General features: G+C 45.9%; 1 protein-coding gene across 3 annotated transcripts in view; it reads left to right on the forward strand.

Annotated features, from left to right (window-relative positions):
- The window catches only part of CPO (carboxypeptidase O), a 523,455-nt gene that overhangs the window by 415 nt on the left and 507,231 nt on the right, over positions 1-15,809 (forward strand). The gene's annotated exons all lie outside the window — the stretch shown is intronic.

The raw sequence follows: 15,809 nt of genomic DNA on the forward strand, positions 1-15,809 counted from the left end.
CCCATGGTGGGGACAGGGACAGAATGATTCTAAATTCATGTTTAAACACTATCACTTTTAATAATGGTTTCTCAGTGCAAAGCCATAATTTGATGTGATAATGTTAAAAGAATGCTAAAGAGGCTACTCCTGTCCACTCCTCTTGCTTTTTTAATTGTTGCCTCAATCACTTTGTGTGTGTACCTCCTGCTCAGAAATCTTTCCACAATCCTCTTCTCTTCTGTGTGATAGGTTTGTATAGTGCTGCAATTCCTCTTAGCTATCTATATATATATGTATGCATTACCCAGTGGAAGTCAACACTGGATAGTTATAGTTAGGTCAGCATTCCAATGGGAAAGGCATTTTATTGTGCTAATAACTTGGCACTGTTTGATGAATCTTCACAAAACGTTCCGAAAAAGTGCTACTGTTTGACTAGTTTGGGCATGCAAAGTTTCAGGGTGATTCATCAAGCAGGAACCGTCAAGCAGGAACCAAGACAAAAAGCAGTCCCAAAACACTAAATTCCCATGCATTTTCCAAAGATGTCTTCAAAAAGCACTACCGCAAAAACTGCAGAACAGAATTACATCAAATTTGAAAGGAAGCTAGATCTTGGTCAACAGATTGTGCTTTTTGTGATTTGGTATAAATCCATGCAGAAGTTTTTGAGAAATTAAGTTTAGAATATATTTGTATATCTAGAGTACCTCATACCCAATTTTGAAAAATAGAGCATTCTGATTAGTCCAGGGACCTTTTTTTTCCCGTGGGCCAGTTCGCTCATGCAGGAATCAGACTCCCACGGGAGCAAGCGCTTTGATTCCATCCCTGGGGCGTGTTGCATTTTATAAGGGGAGGGAGGCCACCATCTCCAAGTTGATTTGGGCCCCAGGGACCCCATCTCCCGGGTCCCAATTCAATTGTTATGGGGAGGAGGGCACACAGCCCCCCTCCCGAGCCATATTTGGCCTTGGGGACTCCATAGCCCGGGGCCTAATATATTTTTAAGGGGAGAGGGACCGCACAGCCCCCATCCCTGAGCTTTTAAAAGGCCTTGAGGACTGCATCCCGCTGGGCTATGATTTTAAATATAAAGGAGGGGGGCCACACAGCCCCCCCCTCAGCAATGTATGGCCCCAAGGACCCCATGCCTCAGGGCTAGCTCATATAATGTGCCCTAGGGAGCCCATCCGCAGAGCACAGCAGTTTCCCTGCCTGTACCAGGAGGACAGGGAAACTTGTGTTTGCTCCCTCCTGCTGGGAGCATTTTCAAAAATTCCTACAAACGGGAGCAAACACAAAGTCTGCTCTTAGCCAGCGGAAGTTTTAAAAATGCTCCTGCTGACTGAGAGCAGACTTAACATCTGATTCCCTGCCCACACTGATGCAGGATGGGAAACAGATGATGATATTGCTCCCGCCCGCAGGGAGCTGCATAAATAGCTGCTCCCTGTGGGCGGGGGCAATGCTGTCCCCTGGAGCACGTGGTGAGCCAGCTGGGGCCGTGGTGGCCCTGGGGATTTGCCTGCAGCCCCCACATATTGATTGTGGGTGCCCTGGATGGACACCGGGGTACCCACCTTTATAAGATAGATGCCCCAGGGCCAGATTAGGCCTGGGGAGGGGGACTGCCCATCCCCCATCCCCATAAAAACACAGCCCTGGGAGATGGGGTCTGCAGGGTATTTTTAAGGTCCAGGGAGGGGGTTCACCTCACCTCCTAACCTTAATTAATAGATTGGACCCCAGGGAATGGGATCCCTGGGGAGGAAAACAGATCGGGAGGCGGGCCATGAAGCTCCCACCATTTTGAAAAAAATATGGCCATGGGGGCTTTGTTCCTCAGGGTCTTGAGATGCTGAGGGGGGGGGTGCTTGGCAGCCCTCTACCTGAACTGTTTTTGGCGTCAGGGATCCTCGAACTGGGGCACAATCTGTTAATTATGGGGCGACGGCCACGTGAGGTCATAAGCAGTGCATGGCGGGGGTGCAAGTTATAATTAGCACTGCTAACTAACTATAACTTGTGAATTTCACCTAAAGAGATCTTTTTATCACACCTAAGTATAACGTTACTTTAACGTTTGTTTTTTTCAGTAAAATATATATACATATTTTTAATTTAAAAAAACAAAGGTTAAACCTTTGCTATAGTTAGAAAAATGTATTTATTCTTTCTATACAAACCAAACCTAAAATACACAAACATTACACGTTCTTAAGTTATAGTTATGCTTTACATTTTTAATGTACACACCACCATAGTGTTGTTGAGCGGAGCATAGTTGAGTTGCATGCAATGGAGTTGAGTGGAGTGGAGGGCATATAATAAAGTAGCGTAGAGCGGAGTGGTGCACATTGGTGTGGCGTAAAGTAGAGTAGAATACAGTGGAGTGGCATAGAGGGGAGTGGAATAGAGGTGAGTGGTGCAGAGTGAAGTGGGGTAGAGTAGACTGGAGTGGCATACAGTGGCCTATCATACAGTGGCATGACGTACAGGGGAGGAGCGTAGAATGGAGTGGCATAAACTGGAATAGCATATATTATAGAGGCATATACTGAAATAGCCTAGAATGGAGTAGGGTACAGTTGAGTGGCATAGAGTGGAGTGGCACACAGTGGAGTCGCGTAGAATGGAATAGAGTCAGTTGAGTGTTGTAAAGTGGAGTTGTATACAGGAGAATCGCATACAGTGGAGTGGCGAAGAGTGGAGCAGCGTAAAGTGCAGTGGCATAGATTGAAGCACCGTACAGTGTAGTGAGGTACAGCATAGTACAATACTGTAAAGTGGTGTAGAGTGGAGAGGCATAGAGTGGAGTGGAGTAGAGTGCAGTGTCACAGAGTGGAACAGCTCAAAGTGGAGCACCGTACAGTGGAGTGGCGTACAGTCAAATAGTGTACAGTGGACTGATGTTCAGTGGAGTGGCATAGACTGGAGTGCCATACAGTTGAGCAGCATACAGTAAAATAAGGTGGAGTTGATTAGAATGGAGTGGCATACAGTGGAATAGCGTACAGTGGAGTGGCGTAGAAGGGAGTGATTAGAGTTGAGTGGCATGCAGTGGAATAGATAACAGTATGGTAGCATACACTGAAATAGCATACACTGGAGTAGTGTGAAGTGGCGTACAGTTGAGTTGCATAGGTTGGAATAGTGCACAGTGGAATGGTGTAAAGAGTGGAGTGGCATGGAATGGATTGGCATAGACTGGAGTGGGGTATAGAGAAGTAGCATGCAGTGGACTAGCGTACAGTGGAGTAGTGTACAGTGGAGTGGGGTAGAGTGGAGTGGCATAGTGTCGAATAGCGTAGACTTGAGTGGCGTAGAGTGTAGTGGCGCACAGTGGAATATCATATAGTGGAGTGCCGTAATGTGGAGTGGGGTACAGTGGAGTGGCGTAGAGTGGAATGGCATACAGTGGAGTGGTGTGCAGTGGAACAGTGTACAGTGGAGTGGTGAAGAATGGAATGGCGTAGAGTGTAGTGAGGTAGAGTGTAATAGCTTACAGTGGAGTAGTGCAGAGTGCAATGGCGTAGAGTAGAGCGCCATACAGTGAAGTGAGGTACAGTGTAGTGGCATACAGTACAATAGCATAGGGTGGAGTAGTGTAGAGGGGAGTAATATAAAGTGGAGTGGTGTAACATGAAATTTTGTAAAGTAGAGTGGTGTACAGTGGAGTGTTGAAGAGTGGAGTGGCGTAGAGTGGAACAGCATATAGTGGAGTGGCATAAAGTGGAGTGGTGTAGAGTAGAAAAGCGTATAGTGGCGTGGTCAGGGGAGAGTAGCATACAGTGGAATAGAGAAGAGTGGAGTGGCCTAGTGTGCAGTGGTGTAGATTGGAGCCACATAGAGTTGAGTGGCATAGAGTGGAGTGGGCTAGAATGGAGTGGCCTAGAGTGTAGTGGGGTAGAGAAGAGTGGTGAAGAGTGGAGTGGCGTACAGTGGAATGGTGTACAGTGGAATACCATATATTAGAGTGGCGTACTGCGGAGTGGCATAGAGTGGAGTGGAATAGCATAGAGTGTAGTGTCATACAGTGGAGTTGTGTACAGTGGCATAGAGTGGAGGGCCTAGACTGGAGTATTAGTATACAGTGAAATAGCATACAGTGGAGTGGATTACAATGCAGTGACGTACAGTGTGTTAGAGTGGAGTGGCATACAGTGGAGTTGCATAGAAAGGAGTGGTGTACATTGGAGTGTTTTAGAGTGGACTGGCATAGGATGAAGTGAGGTACAGTGTAGTGGCGTACAGTAGAATACCATAGACTGGAGTGGTTCAGAGTGGAGTGGTGTAGAGTGGAGTATTGTAGAGTGAAACTGGGTAGAGCGTAGTGGGGTAAAATGTAGTGGCGAACAGTGTGAGCGTGTATTGTGGAGTGGCGTAGAGTGAAGTGCTGTAGAATGGAGTGGCGTACAGTGGAATAGCTTAAGAGTGTAGGGGTGGAGTGTAGTGGTGTAGAATGGAATGTCATACAGTGGAGTAGCATACAGTGGAGTGGCGTAGAGTGAAATAATGTTGATTGTTACTGATGTGTACAGTGGAGTGTTGAAGAGTGGAGTGGCGTAGAGTGGAACAGCATATAGTGGAGTGGCATAAAGTGGAGTGGTGTAGAGTAGAAAAGCGTATAGTGGAGTGGTCAGGGGAGAGTAGCATACAGTGGAATAGAGAAGAGTGGAGTGGCCTAGTGTGCAGTGGTGTAGATTGGAGCCACATAGAGTTGAGTGGCATAGAGTGGAGTGGGCTAGAATGGAGTGGCCTAGAGTGTAGTGGGGTAGAGAAGAGTGGTGAAGAGTGGAGTGGCGTACAGTGGAATGGTGTACAGTGGAATACCATATATTAGAGTGGCGTACTGCGGAGTGGCATAGAGTGGAGTGTCACAGAGTGGAATAGCATAGAGTGTAGTGTCATACAGTGGAGTTGTGTACAGTGGCATAGAGTGGAGGGCCTAGACTGGAGTATTAGTATACAGTGAAATAGCATACAGTGGAGTGGATTACAATGCAGTGACGTACAGTGTGTTAGAGTGGAGTGGCATACAGTGGAGTTGCATAGAAAGGAGTGGTGTACATTGGAGTGTTTTAGAGTGGACTGGCATAGGATGAAGTGAGGTACAGTGTAGTGGCGTACAGTAGAATAGCATAAACTGGAGTGGTTCAGAGTGGAGTGGTGTAGAGTGGAGTATTGTAGAGTGAAACTGGGTAGAGCGTAGTGGGGTAAAATGTAGTGGCGAACAGTGTGAGCGTGTATTGTGGAGTGGCGTAGAGTGAAGTGCTGTAGAATGGAGTGGCGTACAGTGGAATAGCTTAAGAGTGTAGGGGTGGAGTGTAGTGGTGTAGAATGGAATGTCATACAGTGGAGTAGCATACAGTGGAGTGGCGTAGAGTGAAATAATGTTGATTGTTACTGATGTGCAGTGTAGTGATGTAGAGTGGAGTGGCTACATCTAAAATGGCTGAATGGAATGAAACCAAATTTGGCAGAAAGCTAGATCTGATTGCAGAAAGTGTGTTGTCTGTGATTTGGTGTCAACCCGTTCAGTTATATTTGAAAAGTTACGGTTAAAAAAGTTTGAATATCATTCTGTTTAGGATCTGTGGAGCCGACCGATCTCTACATGAGATCTGAATTGCTGCCACCACATAAAGAAAGATGTGGCAACAGCCATCTTGGGACTCAGGGACACAGTCTTTCATGCTAGATCAAAGTACAAAAGAAAGTATATAAGGGAGCAGGGTAGAGATTTACTGCCCCGCTCGGCAGTGTTTATTGCTGCAGCGGATCCGTGGTCGCACTTAAAGACATATTATAAATCCCCCTCCCCGCCCCGGATGGGCCATGGTCCAAGGGAAGCGCAGTTATATTTGTTGGGGATGGGGTGCATGGCTCCCTTCTCCGGTCCTCTATGAGGCCCCAGGGACCCCATCCCCGGAGACGTAGATTCAAAATAAAGGGTGGGGCAACACAGCCTCTCCTCCCCAAGCCTCTGTGAGACTCCACATGCCCAGTCCCCCGCGGCCATATGTTTAAAGTAAAGGGAGAGGGCTCACGGCTTCCAGTCATGTCATCCCCTAGGGATTTAAGTTTAAAATAGGTGAAGGGGGTACACAGCCTCCTTCCCATGCCTGTGTGAGGCCTGGGGGACCCCTTCCCCTAGGACCATAGCTATAAAATTGGGCAAGGGAGGCATAGAGGTGTAGCTCGGACCTTGGGACCCCATCTGTGGGGCCTGTTCTAAGCACTGCCCTGTGAACCTCAGTCCCCAGGACCCTGCTCTTTATTGCCCAGGAATATGCAGGCATACCCAGTCCATACTCTCATGGGCAGAAAATGTATCTATGCTCCTGTCCAGGTGGGAGTAGTGAATTCAGGAGTGGGGCTAAAGGAGAATGGAGCCAGCTCCTGCCAGCACAATGGGTGCTGGCTGTGTTGATGGCTAGGACTGTGGAGGCCTTTAGTCCCCCCAATGGCCTCCAAATTTTGCGCATGTTTTTAAAATGGATGTCTCTCACCATTATGGTGGCTGGGGAGACGGCAGGTGCTGCGTAGGCTCTGGAGCTCCCCCATGACCCCCAAGGTTTTGCAAGATGTGGGTGTCCCAGGTGGTGTCCAGGGGCACCCCCTTTAAAAGCAAATAGGTGGTGGCTGGGGGCTCACCGGGACCGTGGGGATCTGAGGGGTTCCCCCCCACAGCACCCAACATTATAACAAGCCTTGGCAAAGCCAATAGGTCTCGACTATACAAGAGCGATTGGATTTTGCCAATGTCGTTGAGCTATGTTGAAAACAATATATTGAAGAGAATGCACATTAGCTCTTTTATGTGAGACCTACAAAGGATGAAATAAGAAATTAAGATAAAGAACAATGTAGAAAATAGTTTATTACAATGTACATTCCACAAAAATCAATCCCAGTGCAAATATAGATATAAAGAAATATTAAAGCTGGGTCCTCTTCTCCTCCCCCACTCCCCTGCAATGCAAAGTCATGGGCCAGTGCACAACAGCATCAAAGGGGTTATCCATATGGCTAATGTGCTTGTGCCGCAGCAGCACTTTTCACGTAATTATAGATTTGCCACATAATGCATCATCTGCTGCATGATTTGCACATTTTAACAAAAAAAAATAGTTTTTAGCTCAAGTGGTTCAAAAGTTACTAAAAACATAGCGACACATGTTTTCGCGCAGTCAAAGGCCATTTACAAGGATTGACTGGTCACCTTTCTGTAGCTTATTGCTCTTTTTGGGTGTTAAGCTGACACTAATGAAGAGCAGCCAATGCTCAGACAGTGTCAACAATTGAAAAAATGAAAAATAATGCAATAATAACATCAGAAAATGTGCCACATTACACTGCATAATTTGCCTTGTCTGGCCCCATAATTTACTCAACCCTGCCACATAATTTAGGCCTTGATGATGATGATGAAAGTGACTTGTATTGCACACACGTACTTCGCAGAGTGTCCCAACGCACTGCACAGGTCGAAAAAGACCTGTCTAAAATGCCAGGTTTTCAGACTTTTTTCTAAACATTGCTGAATTACTAACAGCATGGAGTTCTAGAGGGAGCTTGTTCCATGCTGTAGATCCCAGATAAGCCAGAAATCTGCCTCCCACTCTAGTCTGCCAAATTCTGGGAGTCACTGCCAATAGTTTGTTGACAGACCTCAGGTTTCTTGATGGAATGTGAAAACTGAACTTTGCTCTACGATATTCTGCGATGGACAGATATAATGCTCCATGTGCTAGCACTAAAGCCTTAAACAGGATACTCTTTCGAATAGGAAGCCAGCACAGGGCGACTAAGCTCTAACTGGCAAAAGGAAACGAGCTGCTGCATTCTGAACCGTCTTAAGCCTCTCCAACAAGTACTATGGCAGGCCAAAATAAAGAACATCACTATACACCAGCCTTGATGTTACCAGGGCCTGGATGTCTGTTTTTTGTGCAGAAAAGGACAGAACATGTAAAAACTTTTCCAAAGAGAGCAATACCCCAAAACAGGTGCCCACCACTGACTTAATTTGTGACCTAAATGACATGCAGTCATCAAATTTAACTCCTAAGTTCTCAGCAATGCCTTTCAGAGGACCTGGAGGCAGGGCATTTTTGGGCCAAAATGTCTGCTAAATATCAAAAGGGGTATTGCCAAAAAAGAATCTCACTCTTTTCCACATAGCATTTAAACTGGTGTATAGCCAATCAATGAAAGATAGCCATCGGTCAAATTTTGATCAAACTCCATGGAAACTCTTCTCCCTTGCCACATGAGAACAACAGCTGAGTATCATCATCGTAAGATATGACTTTTGCACCCAGGGCCTCTGCTAACTGAGCCAGAGGGGGAAGATATACATTAAATAATGCAGAGCTCAAAGCAGAGGCCTGGGGCACTCCCACTGTCTACTCATGTGACTCCAAGGAGCGTTCCAAGAAGGAGGCGAGCCAATTCAGTGCTTGAACCACTATTCCAATTGATTGCAGGCCCCCCAGGAGACTGGAGTGTGGGACGGTGTCAAAGGCTGCTGATAGGTCTAACATAATGAGCGCAAACTTTCCTCCAGCCTCTAATGTGCCTTTAATGTATTTACTAACCTCCTTTAGAGCTTCCCTGCTGCATAATGCCAGTGGTCCTGGACATGATGAACACGAGTCTCGGGAGAAAGTTATAAACATTTCTCAAGGCCGCATGAAAGAAGGAAGGATCCGGCCAATGCACACATTCATTGCAGCCTTACTCCCTTAACCAAACCCATGGGAGATGACCCCAAGCCTCTGGAGAAAAATGAAGATCTCCCGAGGTCACTAATGGCAGATTCCGGCTAGCGCATGAGTTCAATCCAGCTTTGTCCCATAGTGTGAATACTTCGGGAGAACAAGAACCAGGGACAAGAGGAGGTGGGGAGAAGAAACACTTACGAGGGCGGGTGGAGGGAGATGGGACAGGGGCTAAGAGTGGAGACAAAATGCAGCGCAGCTTGAAAATGTGTTCTGGTTGTAACCCATAAAGTAAGCCAGACAGTTCTACTGTGATTTTTTCTCCGTGCTGTCTTTGTAGAGGAGAGTTTGTAAAAATAACCAATAAGCTGACTGTCACTGACTCTGGTGCTCTGGACTCACTTTCTGCCATCGCCACAGTGTTCCTGGTCCCAGAGTGCATTTCTTTTACATTTCCAGCACTATCCTCATCATGCAATGCATTCAATGTAATTAAATCATTAATAAATTATATTGAGCGAATTAGATTTTCCTTTCATATTAGCTACTCCCTGAAATCTGAATTAACCAGAAAACACCCTATTGTCATTTCAACCATGACGCATTTGTAATTTTGCTCACAGAAAATGTACTGTTAAAGTAAAAAGTTAAAGTACATGTGATGGGTAAAGGTGAAAGGACAGCTACAAGGGAGCGCGGGGTAAGTATGGGGCATATTCGCGAGACAGGCGATAAAATTATTGCCGCTTTAGCTGCAGAAAACTGCCGCTAAAACGGCGATAATGGGCTTGATAATATGCTCTATGGAATTCCAATTGAAGCCCATGTTAGATGTGAAGGACATCTAACATGGGCTTCAATTGGAATTCCATAGAGCATATCATAAAGCCCATTATCGCCAATTTAGCGGCAGTTTTCTGCCGCTAAAGCGGCGATAATTTTATCGCTTGTCTTGATAATATGCCCCAAAGATCCTTGGCCCATGTGTTTTGGTCACACACACTGTCAATATCTGGAAATATCCCTACCTCATTGAGAAGGAGTTCTTTAGGAACCTCAATGCACAGGGGCTTTTTTTGGAAACAATTATTTAAACAGTGTTACTTATATCACTTCATTTTCAAAATGCTTTAATTAGTTGGGGGCATATTAACAATGCGGCGATAGCAAATTATCGCCGCTTTTGCGGCCGTTTCGGCCGAAAAGCGGCGATCATTTTATCGCCTTATCAGCAAAGACACGCTATCGCGTGTTTTGCTGATTTTGCTCCCGTTTCCAGCACGCCTAACTTTGCATCGCTAATGAGATGCAAAGTAGGCGTGTCTGTGGAAACAACTTGGGTAAATATCACGAAGGCAGCTTCGTGATATTTACAATGCGGGGAAGCGATTATTTAAATCGCGTTAAGTATGCCTTAACGCAGGAATTTAACGTCTGTTAAATTCCTGACTAAGGCATACTTAACATGGGGGGTGGATTGTGTGGCTAAGACCACAGGCCCCTATTATCAAGGGTATCGCCGTTTTCCATGGAACATCGCTGGAAAACCAGCGATGTTCCATGGAAAACATCGCTATTGCTAGGATAATTATCGCCATTGCGCTGAGCGTTGTTAATACAGCGCTAGCATGGCGATAATTATCTGCGATAGCCGGCTTTAAAAATTTTAACGCTAAGAGCGGCCAGCGATAATTATTGCTGGCCGTTGATGATATGCCCCTAAGTGTTATTATCACTCAATAAAATGGTACCCAATATACCGACCTGTGGTAGATGAATGCCAGATTTGGCTTAGGTGGGATTCGAACTCGTGATCTGCAGCTCACGGCAGAGGCCAACGATGACCAACACTTCATATCCCTGCACCCCAAAAGAATAAAATAATCTGCAAAGTCCTAACACATACACACATCCATGCACCTAGTACCCTACAGAAGCACATAACAGAATCCAGGCAGCGCTACTGAACACAATCCTTCATTAAACAATGCATTCATTACTTCATTCGAACCTGGCTCATCTATCCGATATCAGGGTTCTTGAAACAACACAAAGAATATGTAAGTGAAAAGTTGACAGAACACTCCCCCAAACGAGCATCTCAGCATTGTCAAGGATTCCAAAAGGGCTTCTGTGCTATATGGATGGTTTAAATGAGCTATCCAAATGTATGTAACAACATATTTTAGAACAGATATGCCTACACCCTGGTACATATTATTTGCTATCCACAAACGTTATCTTGAAGATGTCTATTTAACTTACAAACCACATGCTCTGTCCCTTCGTTTGAAGCGAAACCCTGTTTTTTTACTTATAACATATTCTTGATGTACGGCGAGATAAACTCCAAAGATAAACAGCATCTGTGAAAATATATGCTCATACAGTAATAATAACTAACACTTTGGGGCATATTGTCAAGGTCCGGCGTTAAAATAATCGCCGCTTTAGCGGCAGAAAGCTGCCGCTAAAGCGGCGATAATGGGCTTGATAATATGCTGCAGAGAATTCCCATAGAAGCCCATGTTGACACCAGAACATGCGCTTCTATGGGAATTCTCTGCGGCATATTATCAAGCCCATTATCGCCCCTTCAGCGGCAGTTTTCTGCCGCTAAAGCGGCGATAATGTTAACGCCGTTTCTTGATAATATGCCCCTAAAATACTAGGGTGACCAGAATTTTAAAGCCAAAAACCGGGACATTTCCCAAACGTAGAAGAAGGACTACAATTTTATTTCAACCCAGCGCAAAGAATGACAGCGCTCCTTAGCAGAGAATTACAGCAGAGTCAGTAAGAACATACATACAGTGCCGTTTTTAATTGCTTTCTTATGACAGCTGCTAACTATCCCTTCTTTTTAAAACATGAAACGATACCTCTTACCATTTTCAGCTGACCCCCTGTGAAACCCGGGACATGGGCATAATTTCCTGTAATCTGCCGGGACAGCTGGCGAAAAACCAGGACTGGCCGGGCAAATCCGGGACGCCTGGTCACCCTATATTAAAATGCACAAACAGCACTGCGCTGCAAACAGCTGCGAGAAAAGTAAACACACAGCAAAGTCTGCCCGACACACGAGTTCATTACAGCTTTGTCCCGAAACAAGAAATGGGGACGAGCGGATGTGGAAGAGAATAAACAGATACGAAGGTGGGTGGAGAGAGATGGGATGGGGATGTGTGGGTGTAAGAAGAAACAGGAATGAGGGGAGGGATCTAATGGACTTTAAAAAAAATAAGCAACACCCCATGATGGTGGGAGAGGTATGGGGCAAGTAGTCAGTGGGGCACAGGAGGGAATAAGAGACAGCAGGAGTAGGTGATTGAAAGGATATGGTGTGGGGGGGAAGTGATTTAAGCTCTATGGACAAAGCAGTAGGGTGCTCGCATAGTGACCCCAAGTTCAGCATTGTATCTTGCACATCGACTCTCAGGAGCAGCAGCATTTGTGATGAGATAAGAACAAGATTTCCAGCCCTGTTTCCAGCGGATCTTGGAGTGACTAAAAGGAGGATCGCTTGTATGAAGTGCTCCAAATTAAAGAAAAAGAAGTTCCGACACCAGTTGCTAAATGGGCATCACTGAATGGATAGTAGTAATTGGTCGATGCTCTTGGGGAGGGCTAAACACAGGAAGAGGCATGCATACCATGGACAAATGGGGAGAAAGAATATGAGAGCGATGATGGAGCCAGCAAATGGAAGGCCCACAAAGTACATACAAATCAAATAACAACGTCTCAATGATAAAAGACAATTTGAAAAATATGCACAATATTCATAGGAAGGAAGAGACAGGGAGGTAATAATGGTTATTGCAACAAATGCATACAGCGGTATACATTTGGAAACAGAATAAACAAATTAAATGGCGGCACTATATTACAATAGATGTACATGTAACCTGTACAAACATGTGCACATTGGTGCTTGTGAAGAAAACAAAGTGAGCGGCGCAGGTGACAAGTGGAGCAGCGAAAAAACGGTGCAAAGGAATTAGTAAAGACAATGGGGCAGATTTATGTTTCCTGGCGCATCCCTGCAAATCAGCAGGGATGCGCCAGGGAAGATGTGTCACGCAAGTTTACCCTTGCACCACCACAGATGCGCCGCATTTACAATGCAGCGCATCGTGGCGCAAGGATAAACAGATGCGTGACGCATCTGATGGCGTAAGGGCGGCGCATTGCTGGAGTTGTGTCACAAGCACAACGCAACTCCAGCAATGTTTAGGGGCTGCCCATACCTAACATGCTGCGTCAATCCTTACGCCTGCTTCAAGCAGGCGCAGGGTTTTGACGCAGCATGGCCTTAAAAGTGACTGAGTGAAATCTTGTAGATTTCACTCAGCCACTTTTAGGAGGCGTTCCTGCGCCGTAACGACCCCCCTGCTCCAGAACGCCTACATGTGGCGCAGGGCTTTACAACGTGACGCATCTGCCAGATGCGTCACGTTGTAAATACCCCGCAGCATGGCGCAGGATTTGCGCCGCCGCTGCGTCACAAAAGTGACGCAACGGCGGCGTAAATGAGGCGCAAGGGGCTCATAAATCTGCCCCATTATATACAAGAATTATTTGGACTACTCTAGGTGTTCAAATTAATTTCAAAGAGTTTCAGTAATTTGCTGAAGCATAGAGGCTGTGCCAACAATTGCGCTAGGTGTTCGACAGCGTTTCGACCTGTGTTTAGCTCAGGTCATCTTCCGGACCAGGTTACGGATAAAGATAAAAAGCTGTCAAAGACAGGAGGGAACAAAAGTCAGGGAAAAATGAAGACCGGCACATACTAAATTAATCAGGGGGATGGGAAAACTTATGTTACCTTTGTGGTTGTAGGAAAATAACAGTTGTGAACCGATCAAAGGTAGCACCCGGGGATGGGTGTGTAAGGGTCTGGAGAGCACAGCGTCTGAGGTGGTGCCCAAGAATAAAACTAGAAGGGAAAAAAGGGGGTGGGGGTAGATAAACTATTGAGGTTTATGCCGTCCAAGCAGAAACCTTTTGTCGAGTGGACCAAAAATAGTGCAGGATAACTACCGTAAACAGAGCAAACTCACCGGTAAATGCAGTGAAAATGAGTGATGTCTCAGATTGGAGTCCACGGACTTGGACGAATCGTCGGGTGTACCAACAGGTGGACTGGGGAATTATGGGTGGAAGGACACGGTGACATGGTTCGGGCATCTAGGGAAGACGTCCGGAAGTGAAGGCTGGTTGGGGGACAAAAAGTGGGGGTTAAGAGAAGCGATAGTAAAGCTGCAGGACGGGTGCCTCGGTAATACGCCGCCGGCGGGTCCTCACCTGTGTGTGGATCCCAGGAGGGGAGACTAACCCAGCTGAATGAGCGCAGAACCGCAGGGGAAGGCAGCGAGGATTCCCAGTCGGAGTCAAGGGGGGGTTTTGTTGGGACGTCCGTTTTGGAGCCTAGAAGGGAATTTAGAATACCTGCTGATCTGATACATTGGCCAGACATCTGTGAAAAGGTAGTGGAAATGCCCCCCAGCTCCCTCTTCTACAGCTCCCTTTGGCAGATAATCAGGAGCACTGGTTCTTCTGAGTGGCGGAGTGGGAACTCTTCTTAGATGGACCCGAAGTTAAAAATATCTTCTCCTTTTAGCTTGCTTCCTCTTACCATAATGGGAACCATGAAAAGAATAGAGCTGATTCTTCACTTTATGTGGAAACTCATGATTCCTGATATAAATGCTTTAGTGATTATAGCCTTCAACTTCTCTCTTGTAAATTCAGTCCTGAAAATGACATTTTGATTACGTTATCCACTCCACAGTGTCTTAACCATAGTTGACTTCTGGCCAGAATCCCTCCCCTGCCGCCATGGAAAGCAATCTAGAATGCCACTCAATGCTGACTATTGGTTGTCAGCAGTCACCTCCTTCCTGCATTATTTGTTTCAAGATCTCCCGGCCCTTTATCATTGACATAGTGATATACACTGAATAAATCCTTGCCCTCATGGCAAAATGCTTTGCTGCATCAGCATTATTGAGTCAAGCCTCTTTTTATCCACAATATCCGAAGAAGACTAATCCTTTGGATTTACAGACGTCTTCCCTGCCTTAATTTGGTGAATCAGAGTATCCATTTTCCAAAAGATACCGTTTTGGAATGATTCTTGATTTCCTACAGTGTTCAAGATCTTTCCTCTCTATTAATTGCCCCTATTTTCAAAGATGGAGGAAGTCTGAATGAACCATGGTAAATTATTTTTCTTTTTTGAAGAAAAAGCAATATTGGTACACCTGTAAGTTTCAGTGTAATACTGTAATAGAAAGACATATACAAGGCACCAAGGCCATGATTCATAAAGGTTTAGAGTCACTAAACCGGTGCTAAAACATTTTGGGGATTAACAAACCAACGCAATTTGGTATTTGCGTTGGTTTGTATTGAAAATTAACACAAAGCAGCGTAAAACACTGCTTTGCATTACTTTGCATCAGGGGGGAACAACATGGGTGGTACGTGGGCGTTCCCATGCAACCACCCATGTTTTTTTATGCTAAACCCTATTTACTAACATTAGTAGACGCCTCCCTCAACAGCTAAGTGGCAATACTGCTGCAATCAGTCTGAAAGGCTCTCCCCCAACTACAGGCTACGACTGGTACACCTAAAAGTCCTGCACAGATTGTATCGCACGCCAATGGCCCTTCACCAAATGGGCCTAACTGAAGATGCAAGATGTGCACGATACTCCGCGCGCGACACGCCTCGTTCCTGCACCTGGCCTTGTCATGCCCAGGAGTAGCAAACTACTGGCAAGACGTATGCGTAACCATTAGTGCCGTTACTTCCAATCACATCACACCAGATATGCTTACATGCTTGCTTGGCTATGTTAAAGAAATTCCCGATGCTTGCTGCCGATTGGTGGCAATGCTGCTGGCCAATCGCAGGATGACGAACCTTTGGGGTCGCAGACCAGCGCCAAGGGCTAAGCAGTGGCTTGTGCATGCTGCACACTACCAGACACACCTGACTGAGTACTGGGACCTTATGCCCCTTGCCCGCCGGCCTCATGATATCTGGGCCCCCCTGGTCACATACCTCTGATGTCTAGACGACACT

The sequence above is a fragment of the Triturus cristatus genome, chromosome 3_2, assembly GCF_964204655.1.
Source record: "Triturus cristatus chromosome 3_2, aTriCri1.1, whole genome shotgun sequence".
In the NCBI taxonomy this organism is placed as follows: Eukaryota; Metazoa; Chordata; class Amphibia; order Caudata; family Salamandridae; genus Triturus; species Triturus cristatus.